At 42.3% G+C, this 15122-nt stretch overlaps 1 protein-coding gene across 1 annotated transcript in view; it reads right to left on the bottom strand.

Annotated features, from left to right (window-relative positions):
* sspo (SCO-spondin) overlaps positions 1–15122 on the bottom strand; it is a 603219-nt gene that overhangs the window by 140535 nt on the left and 447562 nt on the right.

The following is a 15122-nucleotide window of genomic DNA, read 5'->3' as shown; positions in this document are numbered from 1 at the left end:
CAAAGTGCACAGCGCAGTCAAGGAAAGGCAAGCAGTTGTCCTTTGTGTTTTCCCTGGTGAACTTGATGTTTTTGTCCACAGCGTTGATGTGCGTAGTGAAGGATTCCACTTCTTGTGCTTTGATTTTGACCCAGGTGTCATCCACATATCTGTACCAGTGGCTGGGTGCTCTCCCTTTAAAAGAGCCAAGAGCCTTTCTTTCCACTTCCTCCATGTAAAGGTTGGCTACAATAGGTGACACGGGGGAGCCCATGGCGCAGCCATGTTTTTGTCTGTAGAAACCTTTGTTGTATTCATTTCATTTCAACTTTCAGTAGTTCAAGCACAGATCAATCAACCTTATTGATTTAAGCACAGATTAATGAAGACATTATTATTATTATGAATGACTAACTCATATAAGCTGAAAACAGCCACTCGTATAACAGTCCAGTCTGGCCTAGATACCCAGGCAGACTTGGCGCAGAAGGACCTTGAGAAGGGAACTGTTTGTTGACACTTTGTTATCATGTGTTCCGAGCTGCAGAGAGGCCCGGGCTCCAGCTGATGGAATAGCAGCATCCGGCAGATTAAAGGCAACACATGTAGACTCCTGTCTCCATGCAGACCAGATACTGAAGGGGTCAAACTGTACATGAAAACTGACCATTTCTGGACATTACACAGACAAACGTAGTTCCATGGCGTGCAGTGCACTGCCATGCCACCACAGCTTCACATCTTCTTCAACACACTGAGTACTAGATGCAGTTGTACACCAGAATGTTTTCTGGTACAAGACAGAGTCTTATCTTGATTAGATGAAAGAGGTCAAATGTTGACCTTTTAAAGGAAAACAACACACTTCCTGTTGAGGGGGCATGGCTTTGGTGATGTCAGCAAATGAATATGTAAATGGGTTTAAGTCTGGTCTGTGATGATACCCATGAAGTTTGAGTCTGCACTGATCATGCATGTGGGAGATATGAAACCAATAAGTTTCAGGGCGATGGGTCAATATTTGAAGTGTGGTCACACCCACACATTACATATTTGAAAAAGCTATAGGTTTAGTTAGCGTACTTTCAATGTGTGGAAAAACACAAAATGGCATACTTGGACCAAAATGGCTGACTTCTTGTGGGATATGGATCATGGCTCCAAGAGAGTTTTGTAGGTCCCGAGACATTACCTAGGTGTACAAAATTTTACAATTCTCAGTGAAAGAATGGCTTGGGGCTGGCACTTTTAATGGACCTGGGGGCTCTATAGCAAAAAATAAGCTATTTGCACTGTATGTGCACGTTAGCTATTGCTTCTTTCAGTTTACAAACCTTGGCTTGTACCTGCAGTTCTGGTTGTTGCCACAGTGATATCAAAATGGATGGAGCCTGCAGCGAACTGTACTTATCAAGATGTATTGGAAATTTACCGAGGATTTTAGTGGACGATGTTCATCGCATTGTAAATTACTTTTCATCTGCTCCACAAAGTAAACGGGAAAAGGGGTTCAAATTTTATATTTCCCAGTATGTGCACAATTACGAAGGTGAGTACACACCAATGTTATGCTAGCTAGCTAGCTCAAACTGAAGTTGGGGCTTATCAAATATGTTTTGTTAAATCTCTTTAGGAGCCATAGTTGCAATATTGTGACATGCAACCACTAGTTTAATTACAGCTTTATATAAGTTCATTTGTCCAGGGAGAAAGAAAGTGATGAGCCATCAGCGCGCTGTAAAAGCCACTCCCGTTCGCCATGACAACCATAGACAACAACAAGCCACACATACCGAGATCTGATGCTGAACTCATCCTCACTGAACGTATAAATGGCTACAAATCTGCGGAAATTTAAATATACCAGAGGAGCTAACATGGCTACTGGTAGGCCCGACACCCTTTCAGGCCAGAGCTTGGGTAAGCCCCGGGAGGACTCGCCTCCGACCTCGCCACAATGCAGCGATATGGACGTTCTGAAGTCTGAGATTCTCCTGGCTCTGAAAGCTGACATTTCAACCGTCATAAAATTGGAACTAAAGAACGCTCTGGCAGAGGTCTTTGCCTATTTAAAAGGCGAACTCCAAGATGTAAATAACGAGATTAAGAACTGTACGGCTGCCCTTCACGGAGAAGTTGACCAGGTGAAAGCGGAGATAAAGGAAATGCAAGATGGCCTGTCTACGTGGTCGGATGAGGTGATGTCGCTGCAAAATACTGTGAAGGGTCTGAATAAAGAGCTCTCGTAACTAAAAGAGAGGTGTGAAGATATGGAAGGACGTATGAGGAGGTGCAGCATCAGAATCCTGGGTGTCCCGGAAACAGCCGGCTCCAGCTCTACAGCGGTGGTAGATAAACTTTTAATCCAGGTGCTTCACCTTGACAAGGACCCGACAATCGATCGCTCGCACCGGGGCTCGGGCAGGAGAAGTGGAGGAGAGCGACCGTGAGTCATCATCGCCAAGCTGCACTACCACCAAGAATGCATGAAGGTACTGTGCAGGGCCCGCAATCGCACTCCGCTTCGTTTTAACGGAGAGGCAGTGGCGATCTTCCCTGATTACACCACAAAGGTGGCCCAAGCCAGGGCTGCATTCACGGGAGTTTGGGGACTTCTACGTAGTCACGAGGGAGTCCATTTTGGATTACTGTTTCCAGCCCGGCTTTGTATCACACACGGAGGACAGGATAAAGAGTTCAAAGATCTGGAGAAAGCCATGGACTATGTAAAGAAGAAGATTCTACAAACTCCAGACTAAGGAAAATGACTTTAAAATGATTTCCGTTCATATAATTGGGTTTATAGTCGATTACTCTATTTAGCTTCTTCGTTCTTCCTTGGTTTATATATAAGAGGATTGGTTGAGGGAATTGTATTTCTACCTTGTGTTGTTAATACTATTTCACTGAGATGTTTGCTTAATTTAATAAGTGGCCAGGTGTGGGCCTCCCTGGAGGTTGAGATTGGGATTTTCTAAATCTTTTTTCCTCCCCTCACTATAAGCACATAATGTGTGGATTTTTGCTTATTGGTTTGTGGGTTCACCTTGTTCTTTTAGGTGTAGAGGGAGGGTTGTTGCCAGATTCATCCTATCTTATAATTTTTTCTGTCAGACTGGTTTTTATGTTTCTGTGGAGTCTCAGTGGGGCTATAGAGTTGGGGGACTGTGGGTGTGAACTGAAGCATATGCGCTACCTGAAAGGGCGGACATGAACAAAACTAAGACAGGTAATAGCTGCCCACTGAATCTTGTGAGCTGGAATGTAAAGTCTTTCAACCATCCAGTAAAATTTAGAAAAGTAATTTCACATCTCAAGCAGTTTAACGCGGACATTACCTTTTTACAGGAAACGCACATTTCTAAAACTGAGAATCAAAGGTTTGGAGGAAAATGGCCAGGTGTAGTATTTCAGTCCAACTTTCAATCAAAAGCAAGAGGGGTGGCTATTATATTTGGTAATAACGTGCAATTTACTGCCTCTAATGTAGATGCAGACACAGCAGGGCGTTATGTGATTGTGGTTGGGAAACTATATACACTACCGGTTATATTAGCTTGTTTCTATGCTCCCAATTGGGATGATCCCACATTCTTTAACAACTTCCTGTTAAACATGCCAAACATTGGAACACATAATCTTATTCTGGCTGGTGACGCAAATTGCACACTCACCTCGTTGGATAGGAGTTCTGGTAGGGGGGCATCCTTGTCAAAAACTGCTCTTTCCATTAATTCGCTATTCAAAAAATATGGCATGGTTGATATTTGGCGCTTCCGTAACCTCACCTCCAGGATGAACTCTTTTTTTCGTCAGTTCATAAAAGCTATTCTCGTATAGATTATTTCTTTATGGATAAGAGGATCATCCAATTAGTGACTGCATGTGAATATGGTAGTATAATTATTTCGGATCATGGCCCGCTATCTATGAAAATGTGCATCCCTAGCTCTCAACCTGTATATCGGCAGAGGCGCTTAAAGAGGCATTATGGAAGTTTGACAGCCAAAACATGTATAGAAATAATAAATTTCTTCTTCATATATTCTCCTGCAATGCCCTGGTCCTGTAGAATGAGCCCTGGCATTTTTACTGTGATTGCCTGTTTTGCTGTAAAAAAAAACAGAAAAAGAGAGCTGCTCGGGTCGAGCAGGCTGCTTCATGCGCGTTCACGCTCAGGCATCACCCGTAGCATTTGCTATCGGTAGCTGTAGCAGCAGAGAGTGAGGCAGTGCCAACTCAGCGACTTTGTCTCTGTTCCTAACGCCTAGTGATGAACCTAGCTACATTTCTGAGGACCCTTAGCTACTTTCTTCTAGATATTTCGTGCAAATTAGCAACAAAATAGCCATTTTCGCTCTGAACTGTTCTTTGAACGTTATTTTAGCTGTGATTAAGGATATAAAGATTACAGATACCAAAAATATTAGTGGTGGTTTAGCTCATCTAGTCAGACGTCAGACTCTTGTGCAAGAGACTCGGGTTTGATTCTGGATGAGAACACAGTTTATTTAGAGTTTATTTTTTACATTATTGGTATATTTTTTACATTAATGATATTTTTTTTTACAGTAAGATGCCCAAATTTTTATTTGAGACTCGCCGAACTGCATTGAATTCACAGATAAAAAAAGATGTGGGTTCAACTTTCATTTTGGAACAATTTTTCAAGCAAGGGAAGGGAATGATCTGAGCATGCAGGAGGACTGACCCATCGTAAACCTTTGTCAGCTGTGCTGAAGAGAAAAGGTACAGAACCAAATTATTCAATTAATTAGCTGCACGTTCTCCTGCCCTCTGTCCTCCGGGCCACACACACACACACACACACACACACACACACACACACACACACACACACACACACACACACACACACACACACACACACACACACACACAAGGGACTGTCTCAGCTGTTATTTTTGTTAAGGAGTGTGCACGTACAGCATGCGCGCCTCGTGCGTGAGCCTCTTATTGAAACTGCCGTTACGCTTTTGGCCAGAGGGGGCGATAGCGAGCATAAAAATTCAAAACTCCGTAAAGTCCCTTTAAACAATTTACTGCTCTCTGAGGCGATTAAATTAAACATATTTCTTCAGAAATTAAATTTTTCCTAGAAACCAATCAAACCCCAGGTATGCCATTTTCAACAATCTGGGACTCTTTAAAAGCCTACCTGAGGGGATTGACAATCTCATTTTAGGTCAGGAAAAATAGAAGGAATAATGAGCATCTCAAACAACTATCTAGCGATGTTTTGGCAGTAGACAAACTATGCAGTAGATCACCATCAGCTGAGTTGGTTAAAAACGTCTGGCATTGAAGACAGAATTTGATGTTTTGTCAACTCAACAGGCAGAGGATCTCTTGTACAGAACTAAAGCTATTATGAGCATGGAGAAAAAACAGGTCATATGCTTGCAAACCAGCTGCAGTTACTGCAAAAATGAGCAAAACAGACAATTCCAATAATAAGGGACAAGAAAGGTGTGCAATATGCGGACAATAAGGAAATAAATTCTTGTTTTTGGGATTTTTATTTATCATTATACCATTCAAACTCACCTTCTTGCCCAGACAAGTTGGATAAATTCTTTCAATCCATACAGATTCCCTTTGTTGGAGTTAATCACGTCAAAAAGTTAGAGGAAGATCTCACTGTCAAAGAAATAACTTCCGCAATCCAAAGCATGCAAAGTGGTATGGCACCTGGCCCTGATGGCTTCTCAGCAGATTTTTATAACACATTCTCAGATCTACTCACCACTATTAATATCAGTGTTTAATGAGTTGTTTTCTTCAAATTATATGCCTTCCTCCATGCACGAAGCAAATATATCTCTATCAGTTAAAAAAGGCAAAGATTCTCTCAACAGTAACTCCTACCATCCCATTTCTCTTTTAAACACTGACGCTAAAATCCTGGCTAAAGTGTTGGCACGCCGCCTTGAGAAGACAATTCCAACAATTATTTCTCCCGATCAGACAGGATTTATTAAGGGTTGTCATTCCTTTTTTAATGTCAGACGTCTGTGTAATATTGTATGCTGTCCATCTCCGTCCATCGACAAGAACTGTGATAATCTCCCTTGATGCTGAGAAAGCATTTGATCGGATAGAGTGGCACTACTTATTTAAATCAATGGAATCCCTTAAATTTGGCCCTAAATTCATATCCTGGATTAAGATTCTATATACTCTCCCTCATGGCTGCAGTACGAACAAGTAATAACATTTCAGCGTTTTTTGAGCTAGAGCGTGGTACGAGACAGGGATGCCCACTCTCATCACTCCTGTTTGCAATTGCTATGGAACTGCTTGCAGCAGCGCTACGTCAAACACCTGCCATTAAGGGTATTTCCCGTAGCAGTTTGGAGCACAAGGTCTCCCTATACGCGGATGATATGTTATTATTTATATCAGATCCTCGCTCCAACATCCCCCAGTTATTGTCATTGCTCTCTGAATTTGGGAAATTATCGGGGTATAAGGTTAACATTCAAAAAAGGGGAAATAATGCCTGTCTCGTCTATGTACGAGAGACATGTTATGTCTGGCCCGTTCAAAGTTAATCCTCATAAAATAAAATATTTAGGTGTATGGATAACACGTGATCATAAGGATCTAGTCAGAGCCAATTATCAACCCCTCCTCTCTAACTTAAAGCAGGATCTGAATGGATGAGATACCCTATCTCTGTCCTTAGGTGGAAGGATTAATTCAATAAAGATGTGTGTGCTTCCTATATTTCTTTATATATTCCAATGTCTTCCCATCTTTCTGACAAAATCTTTCTTCCATAAGTTGGATAATCAATTATCCAGTTTTGTTTGGGACAAGAAACAATCACGGATATGGAGAGAAACATTACAGCTACCTCGAAAAGGGGGCGGTTTCTCCCTGCCAAACTTTTCATAATATTACTGGGCAGCAAATATTAGACCATTGTTATATTGGAAGAACGAATCTGATACCAAACCTAGCTGGGTGTCCCTGGAAGAGAGCTCGGTCAAACACACGTCTCTGGCCGCCCTAATATGCTCAAATCTACCATTTAAAGAACCTATATCCTCATACACACAGAACCCTGTTATAACCCATAGCCTCAAAATCTGGAACCAGTTTAGAAGAACATTGAGTCTCTCTGAGTTGTGGATAGCGGCACCTATAACAAAAAATCATCTGTTTGTTCCTTCGGTTATGGACGAGGCATTCAATAATTGGTCAAAATCTGGATTGAGGTCCCTGAAAGATTTATACTTAGATGGCAGATTTTCCTCTTTTGAAGAAGTATCTCAAATGTTTGGCCTGGACGGATCTCAATTCTTCAGATATTTGCAGATTCGATGCTTTGTTTCATTCAATACAGAATGTTTTCATTCTTGTCCATCCACTTCTTTGTTGGACTCGATTTTTGAGAGTAAAATTGACTCAAAAGGAACTATGAGTAAATTGTATACACTGTTTAATGAATGCAAAATGACCAATTTAGAAAAACTTAAGCAGAAATGGGAGAGAGATTTGGGGGAACCAATTACAGAGACTATTTGGTCACAGGTTCTAAGGAAGATCTCTTTGTCAGTGAGTCTTGGACACTCTGTTATACAGTTTAAAGTGCTGCATCATCTTCACTGGTCCAAGGACAAATTGGCCAGATTCAAGATGGATTTGGGCCCCATGTGTGACAGGTGCAGGACATCGCCAGCAACGTTGATTCACATGTTCTGGCTCTGTCCAAAACTGTTAGGATTCTGGAGCTCAATTTTTGGGACGTATTCTAGTATAACGGGACAAACTATACATCTAGACCCTTTGATTTGTTGTTCGGGGTTGTCCCTCCACAATACTTGCTGAGCAGGTCCCACTCAAACATGATCGCATTCTCCTCCCTACTGGCCAGAAGACTGATTCTCACTAAATGAAAGGACTCTCATCCTCCGACGTTTGGCCAGTGGATCAGGAATGTGATGCATCTGATCCATTTAGAAAAAATAAAGTTTAGTCTTGGTGGATGTGTGGAGGGATTTCATGCTTCTTGGCAACCATTTATAAATTTTGTTTCAAATATGCCAGCTGCAGATGTCGGTTTGTAATTGCCCAATGCTGATGTCTAGCACCCATTAGCCCATTGCTCTGAGAGTGTTTAAGTATGTGTATGATACACTTGTATATATCTGACTCTACTATGTGTTTCTTTAGATGTGAGATCTGGCAACGTGGGGTGGGAGGGGGTTGGGGGTTACTAAATATATCTGTGTATATACACGACTGTTACAAAACAAAATTAAAAAAATACTTGGTTTAAAAAAAACACATGTAAAAAGTAGTTAAAATACAAAATGGTAATCATAGATGAATAGCTCCACTCGTATTACACAAATTAAGTTCCGTACTTGGTAATATGTTTATGGATGCTTCATTTTAAACTTAAAACTTATTTTAAGTTTGACTAAAATATTCTATTTTACAGGTGTTATGGAAATTGTATGTCTATAATTTCTTGATCATTGATTCAATCAAGTGAATGTAATATGTATTACTCTATGCCTCTTTGCATGCTCACTTATTCAGACAAACACACTCAAGCCACTCACAAACACACGCACACACACACACACACACACACACACACACACACACACACACACACACACACACACACACACACACACACACACACACACACACATTCTTAACTCCCCACACTCACACACACACACACACACACTCTCTCACTCCCATTTCTTTCTTATCTTTTTGTTTAAATAAAGTCTGTGAGCAGATGTGACAAGTACAACAGGTGTACCACAGTTGTACTTGTAAGCAGTGCATAATTTGAGCCGGATCTTGCTGGAACAAGATCCGGGATTTATCTTATTTTGAAATGACTGTTTCAGCAACTGTCTGCTAGGATCCGGCAACTCACACGACAAACTTGTGCTATAAGCAGGATTCGAATTACGGATGAGCTAGGGAGCTCCTGGAAGCCCTCAACACACCCAGGGGAAGCCCGAAAACGATCCTGGTTCTACTTATATTACATTATCTATGTAGACTCTTTGGGGATTATTTTGACCTGAGAGGCCAGAGCTCTGATCGTTGACACGCCCCAGACAGATGCGTCTTGAGCACGGACACAGTAACATTATCAAAGTGTCGCCACCTCAAAAACAAAGTTAACACGCAATCGTTTATGTCTGCTCATATCCTTTCATGCTTTCTGTCTTTTATTTGTGCCTGATGCGTTTCGCTGCTGCGGAGCAGAGCTCATCACCTGTTTCTCTTCCGGTGACCACCGCATCGGTGCAGCCAGCGTGCGGCGCGCGCTCCGCTATGTTTGCGGTCAGTAGATCTTTTTGAACTGCAGTTCAAAGGTAATTCATTAGGTGAAAAAATATGAAGCCATATAGCAGATTTTCTTTAGGATTGAGAGGAGATGCAGGAAGAAAATAAACAGAGACAGGACAGAAAAATAGTCAAATAAAAACAAGTTAGTTTTTGTACCTGGTGGCTGCAACAAACAGACACCATTGAAGGTAATCATAAGTGAGCAACAGAAAATGAAATGATTCTTTCAATGTTTAGATCAGCAGGAACTCTGAGAGGCTGCAGGAGCATCAGTAGCCACGTTTACATGCACCAAATTTCCTCAATCCGATTGAAATCTTGGTTGATCGGAATTCCTGAATCTCTGTTCACATGGACATGAACTGAAATGATCTGATCATGCCATGCGTATGTATGCACCAAGCATTTAATCCCATTAAATAGGTTGAGCATGCGCAGAGTTGCCGTTCCCGAAAGAAAAATTGTAAACAAACGCCATGAAATGAAATGAAAAATGTAAAAATTCTTCCTGCTTTCCTGATTCATTTATTCAATTTAATATTTTTACTTAGCTCATAGAAGTTACATTTTCTTCAGTGAATAACTGCAGATATATGATTTGCTGCATTTTATTGTTGATTAAAATAAGGGAGGGTTATGTCTCTGCCTCTTGATCAGCTGGTCCACGGGTCTGAAGTGACAGCTTTGCCGTTGCGTTGTGCTGCGGTGCAGAGCGGGGGTGGGGTGGAGTTTAAAGTCATGTTTTATTACTGAGCTCTGTTGAGGCTTATTATTAATAACATGTGACAATCAGCTGAAACTGTTGAGAAAAATCCGTTCAAACAAAATAAAAGAAGATGTTCAGAAAGTTTAGAGGCGTGTGTTCATCATTAACGAACCGCATCTGAGGTCATCTGCGTTTACGTGCTTTTAACACGGACTTTATTCAATCAATCAATCAATCAATCAATCAATCAATCAATTGTATTTTTAGAGCGCCTTCCGCAACATTATCAGAAGCCCAAGTTGCTGAACAGCATCATAAAAACATTCCCAGTACCTGGGCATAAGAGCAAGATAAAAACATAAAATCATAAAATAACAAGCAAGCATAATTACAAATATAGAGAGGTAACAGAATGAGACTATTCAATTCAAATCAAATGGTGGACAAAATAAGATCAAGCATCTTGAACAAAAAGAAGAACTATTAAAAACCATAATGTCAGGGCAATTCAATGAACCCTATCGCTGAAAAGCAATCAAATAGAAATGAGTCTTTAAACGAGACTTAAAGACTTGAAGGGACGGCGCCTGCCTAATGGTCAATGGCAATTCATTCCACAGAATTGGAGCCAAAACAGAAAATGCACGCTAACACCTTGATCGATATTTAAACCGGGGGACCACCAGAAGTTCCTGCTCGGCTGAGCGAAGAGACTGAGATGGAACATACTTGTGCAAAAGTGCAGTGATCTAAGAGGGGGCACTGCCCTGGAGGGCCTTATAAACAAGAGTTAAGATCTTAAATTTAGCTTGATACTGCACCGGGAGCCAGTGCAGAGTAGCAGCACTGGAGTAATGTGATCTCGGCATCTAGTACCTGTCAGGAACCTAGCCACTGAGTTCTGTACAAATTGGAGCCGTGCAACCGTGCACTGGCCCAGACCGGCATACAGAGCATTACAGTAGTCCAGACAGGACAGGACGAAAGCATGCAACACAGACACCAGATGAGCTCTGGACAGCAGAGGCCTGATCCTGGTTAGTCGTTTCAGGTAAAAAAAAAACAGGACCTCACCACCGTATTTATGTGGGTGTCAAGATTAAGTGAGGAGTCAATGTTTATCCCCAAATTACTGACTATTTTCTTTTCATAGGGGGTCAATGGGCCAAGGTCAATATCAGCACCTGAGCCATTTCTTCTGCCAGGACTAAGTATTATGACTTCCGTTTTGCTCTCATTTAGGTGCAAAAAATTAGAAGCCATCCAACATTTTATGTCCTTCAAACAGTCCAGTAAAGGAGAAACAGATCTATCCTCCCCACGTCGAAGGGGGAGATAGATCTGCAGTCATCAGCAAAAAAAAAATGAAATTTCACATTATGCCAACGAAGGAGGACTCCAAGAGGAAGCAAATACACTGCAAATAGGAAAGGACCAAGGACAGAGCCCTGTCGCACACCCCAACGAAGTCTCATGCAGGGTGACGTCACCTCACCCATCTGAACACTAAATGTCCTGTCATGAACGTAGGAGCGAAGCCATTGTAGGGCCTGCCCAGATATCCCCACCCAATGCTGTAGTCGGTCCAGAAGGACTTCGTGGTCGACTGTATCAAAAGTTGCAGATAAGTAGAGCAATAGTAGGACAACATCGCTATCCATGTCACAGGCTAAAAAGGTGTCATTAAAATCTATTAAAAGAGCAGATTCAGTGCTGTGACCTGCCCTGAACCCTGACTGAAAGGTCTCCCATAAATCATTTGTGTTCAGAAAGGCAACCAATTGTGAATACACAACCTTCTCTAGCAGCTTTGAAAGAAAAGGAAGTTTTGAGATGGGCCTGTAATTAGCTAAGGTTGTCACATCCAGCCCCGGCTTTTTTAACATAGGATGAATAAAAGCCTTCTTAAACGAGGACAGAACCATACTAGAAGTAAGACTGCCATTTATGATTGCCAAAAGTCAGGAGCCTATCACTGAAAAGAGTCCTTTATAAATTCTAGGGGACAGCACATCACAAGGAGAGCCAGATGGTTTAAGCTGAGCGACCAGTTTTTCCAAGTCCGATAAGGATACAGGCTCAAATGTTTCCAGTGTAGCCTGAGGCGGCTCTGGGAGTAGAGAGTCAGGTGGTGAGTTTGTAATGGCAGCTCGAATAGCTGTAACCTTATCAACAAAAAGTGAAGAAAATCATTACAATTTTTAACTGTGGGAGGCAAAGAACTAGAATCAAAGAACTCAAGTAGTGAATTACAGAAAAAAAGAGTGCGTGGATCATGAGAATTTTTTTCCACGATATCAGCAAAGAAATTCACCCTCGCTTCCTTAAGTTTGCTGATAGTTAAAGATTCTCTGAATATTTCACGAGAGACTGTCTTTCTTCCATTTCCTTTCTGCCCTCCTGCAGGCTTGCTTGCAGGCCCGAACATAATCAGAGAGCCTTGGCTTTCTAATCCTAAAAGATGCAATTTTATCCTAAATATTTTTACAGAAACTGTCAAATTTGAGTGTAAGCTCCTATGTATTAAGTGACATTGTGTGTAGCTCATTTCCTTCAGCACATAGGAGCTCACCAAGCTCAATAATCTTTGCTGTATTTAAAACACGACGAAATCTCACATGAGAGGGTCACAGCAGGCATGCAGGGCAAGTTAAAATCACACAAAATGGGCGAGTGATCAGAAAAAACCGGGCTCAGAATCTCTACACCAGCAACAGAGAAACCAATAAAGAGCACTAAATCCAAGGTGTGTCTCTGTGCATGAGTAGTACCCAGGACCCACTGTGACAGATTAAGGGAGCCCAACAGATGTAAGAAGTCTTTAGCCAATGGCTTATCAGGACAACACACATAAATATTAAAATCACCAAGAATCAAAACATGATCATACTTTCGCATGTTTACAGACAGGAGGTCAGAAAAGTCCACATCAAATTTAGGACGCCACGAGCAACAGAGGAGGTGGGCCAAGTTCAAACAGGCACATTTCAAAGCTGGAAGGAGGATTCGACGGAGTAAGCTGTTTACAGTTGAAGTGAGATTTATTAATGACAACCAGTCCACCACCTATGCCAGAAGACCTCGGGACATTGAAACAGCTACAACCCACTGGTAGTAGTTCCAGTAAAGCACTCGAGTCTCCCATAGGCAGCCAGCTCTCACATATGCACAGGAGTTCCAACCCCTGTGCAACAAAGAAGTCTTTCAAAATTACAGTTTTATTCATTACCGACCTGGCATTGGAACAGACCTAGCCATGTGAGATGTGGAGTCGTCGGCCCAGCGTTATTTAAGCCCAGGGACGTGGATGCTACCCCCATACAGGTCACCGGGTGGAGATTCGCTGGGTTGACTCCCCTCCATCATTACCGAGACACTGGAAGAAAGCGCTGGTACGCAGTCTCCTCTTCAAATCCCACCAACAGCACGAGGCAGGAAGGGGCCGCCTCCAACAGGCGTGACGGCACCATAAGATGATGGCTGCTAACCATCAGCTCAGCAAGCTCCCTATGGGACCGTGACAGCTTGGCCCGCAATCTCACTCGCCATCCACCATGCCTTCCATGACCCCTACGACGCTTTCTCCAGTTAGCTTGATCAGGAGCCATCAAGGCACAAGCGGTGGTGCCAAACGGCACTGGCATGAGGACGAAAAACCAGAACTCCTCCAGCCCGTCCAAGCACCCAGTTTCACCAGGCCAGCAAGAACATCATATGAATGATCTTTTCTACAAGCGGAGTAAACTTGTGAAATAGGTTAGATGAGACGCTTAAGAATGGTGCAAATATTGTTTTTTGAAATAATATATAACTTTCATGTATCGGAATATGACCTATTGTGTTTATTAGGAGGTACAGCTGTAATGAATCTTTTTGAATACGAGTGTCATTGCCTGTTATCTAAGGCCAGTGATGATGTGTACACACAAGCCCCATCATTCTGCAGCAAATGTGAAGCCAACGATGCAAAAACTGCAGTTCCACCCTCATCCACTAGGGGCGGCAGCAGATCCTCGTTGACTTTCATGTTAAAAAGGCAAACTTCACAGCAGAAATAAACATGTTTACAGCCTGGTTCAGAAACCATTCTAGGTGTAATAGATCTAGTTTACATTCATGACAACTCTGAGGCGCTGAAGGTTTTGTAACTCTTTTGTTTAAGCGGAGTTTAATACTTAAAAATCTGAATAATTAATGAGCATCCACGTGACTTCAGAGCTAGCTCAGAGGAAAGGGTTAGAGTTAATAGATGTTTGGCCATTTTGACTCTCTGAACTTTAGTTGTGTGTGTGTATGTGTGTGTGTGTGTGTGTGTGTGTGTGTGTGTGTGTGTGTGTGTGTGTGTGTGTGTGTGTGTTTGGATGTTAATCATGGGATTAGTTGGGCAAAAGGACAAATTGTGGTTACTAACAGACCATCCAAGCAGATTTTGCTTCTTTTTTTCAGTAAGTAAATTATATTTCTGCACTTTATTTTGAACGCTGAATGGAGGGGAATGCTGTATCGTCCAACTGCTTAGTCAAACATGTTAGTGGGGCTGCATAAGAAACTTGAGCGGGTGCCCAGCTTCTCCTGTCTCCTGTCTGAGAATAGCAGTCGGCTGCCGTTCCCGTCTCCCGGGTTGGCTCCGAAAGCAAGGCTGTAGTCATGCTGGATCTCTGAGGGAGATTACAGAAACACTGCAGCTCTATTTGTTGAGGCTGCTTCATGTTTGAGATGCTTAGCCTCATTTTTCTTACTGAAAACACCCAGAAAACCTCTGTTAGCTTTGGGTTAGGATGTAGCTAGTGTATCTCCGACTGTGATGATGTAAAGACGCCCGGTTACCACCGCACCGACCTGAGGCTCTGCTTGTCATTTAACAGTCCCAGTCCACATTAGATCTCCACAGGCGACCAGCATGACTACAGCCTCACACAGGAGCCAGTCTACCATGTGGGTGTGATACCCCAGTCCAAGGAGCCTTTCTTAAGTTTCTTGGGTTAGCCAGGTTAGCTAGTAGCTACACACTGGTTCATTTGTTCCACCATTGTTCCAACCATAACAGCCCCACCCTCAGCTCCACCTCTTTTCCCATTTTTGGATT

This window comes from Nothobranchius furzeri, chromosome 7 (genome assembly GCF_043380555.1).
Source record: "Nothobranchius furzeri strain GRZ-AD chromosome 7, NfurGRZ-RIMD1, whole genome shotgun sequence".
Classification (NCBI taxonomy): Eukaryota; Metazoa; Chordata; class Actinopteri; order Cyprinodontiformes; family Nothobranchiidae; genus Nothobranchius; species Nothobranchius furzeri.
This window is presented reverse-complemented; position numbering and strand designations above follow the sequence as displayed.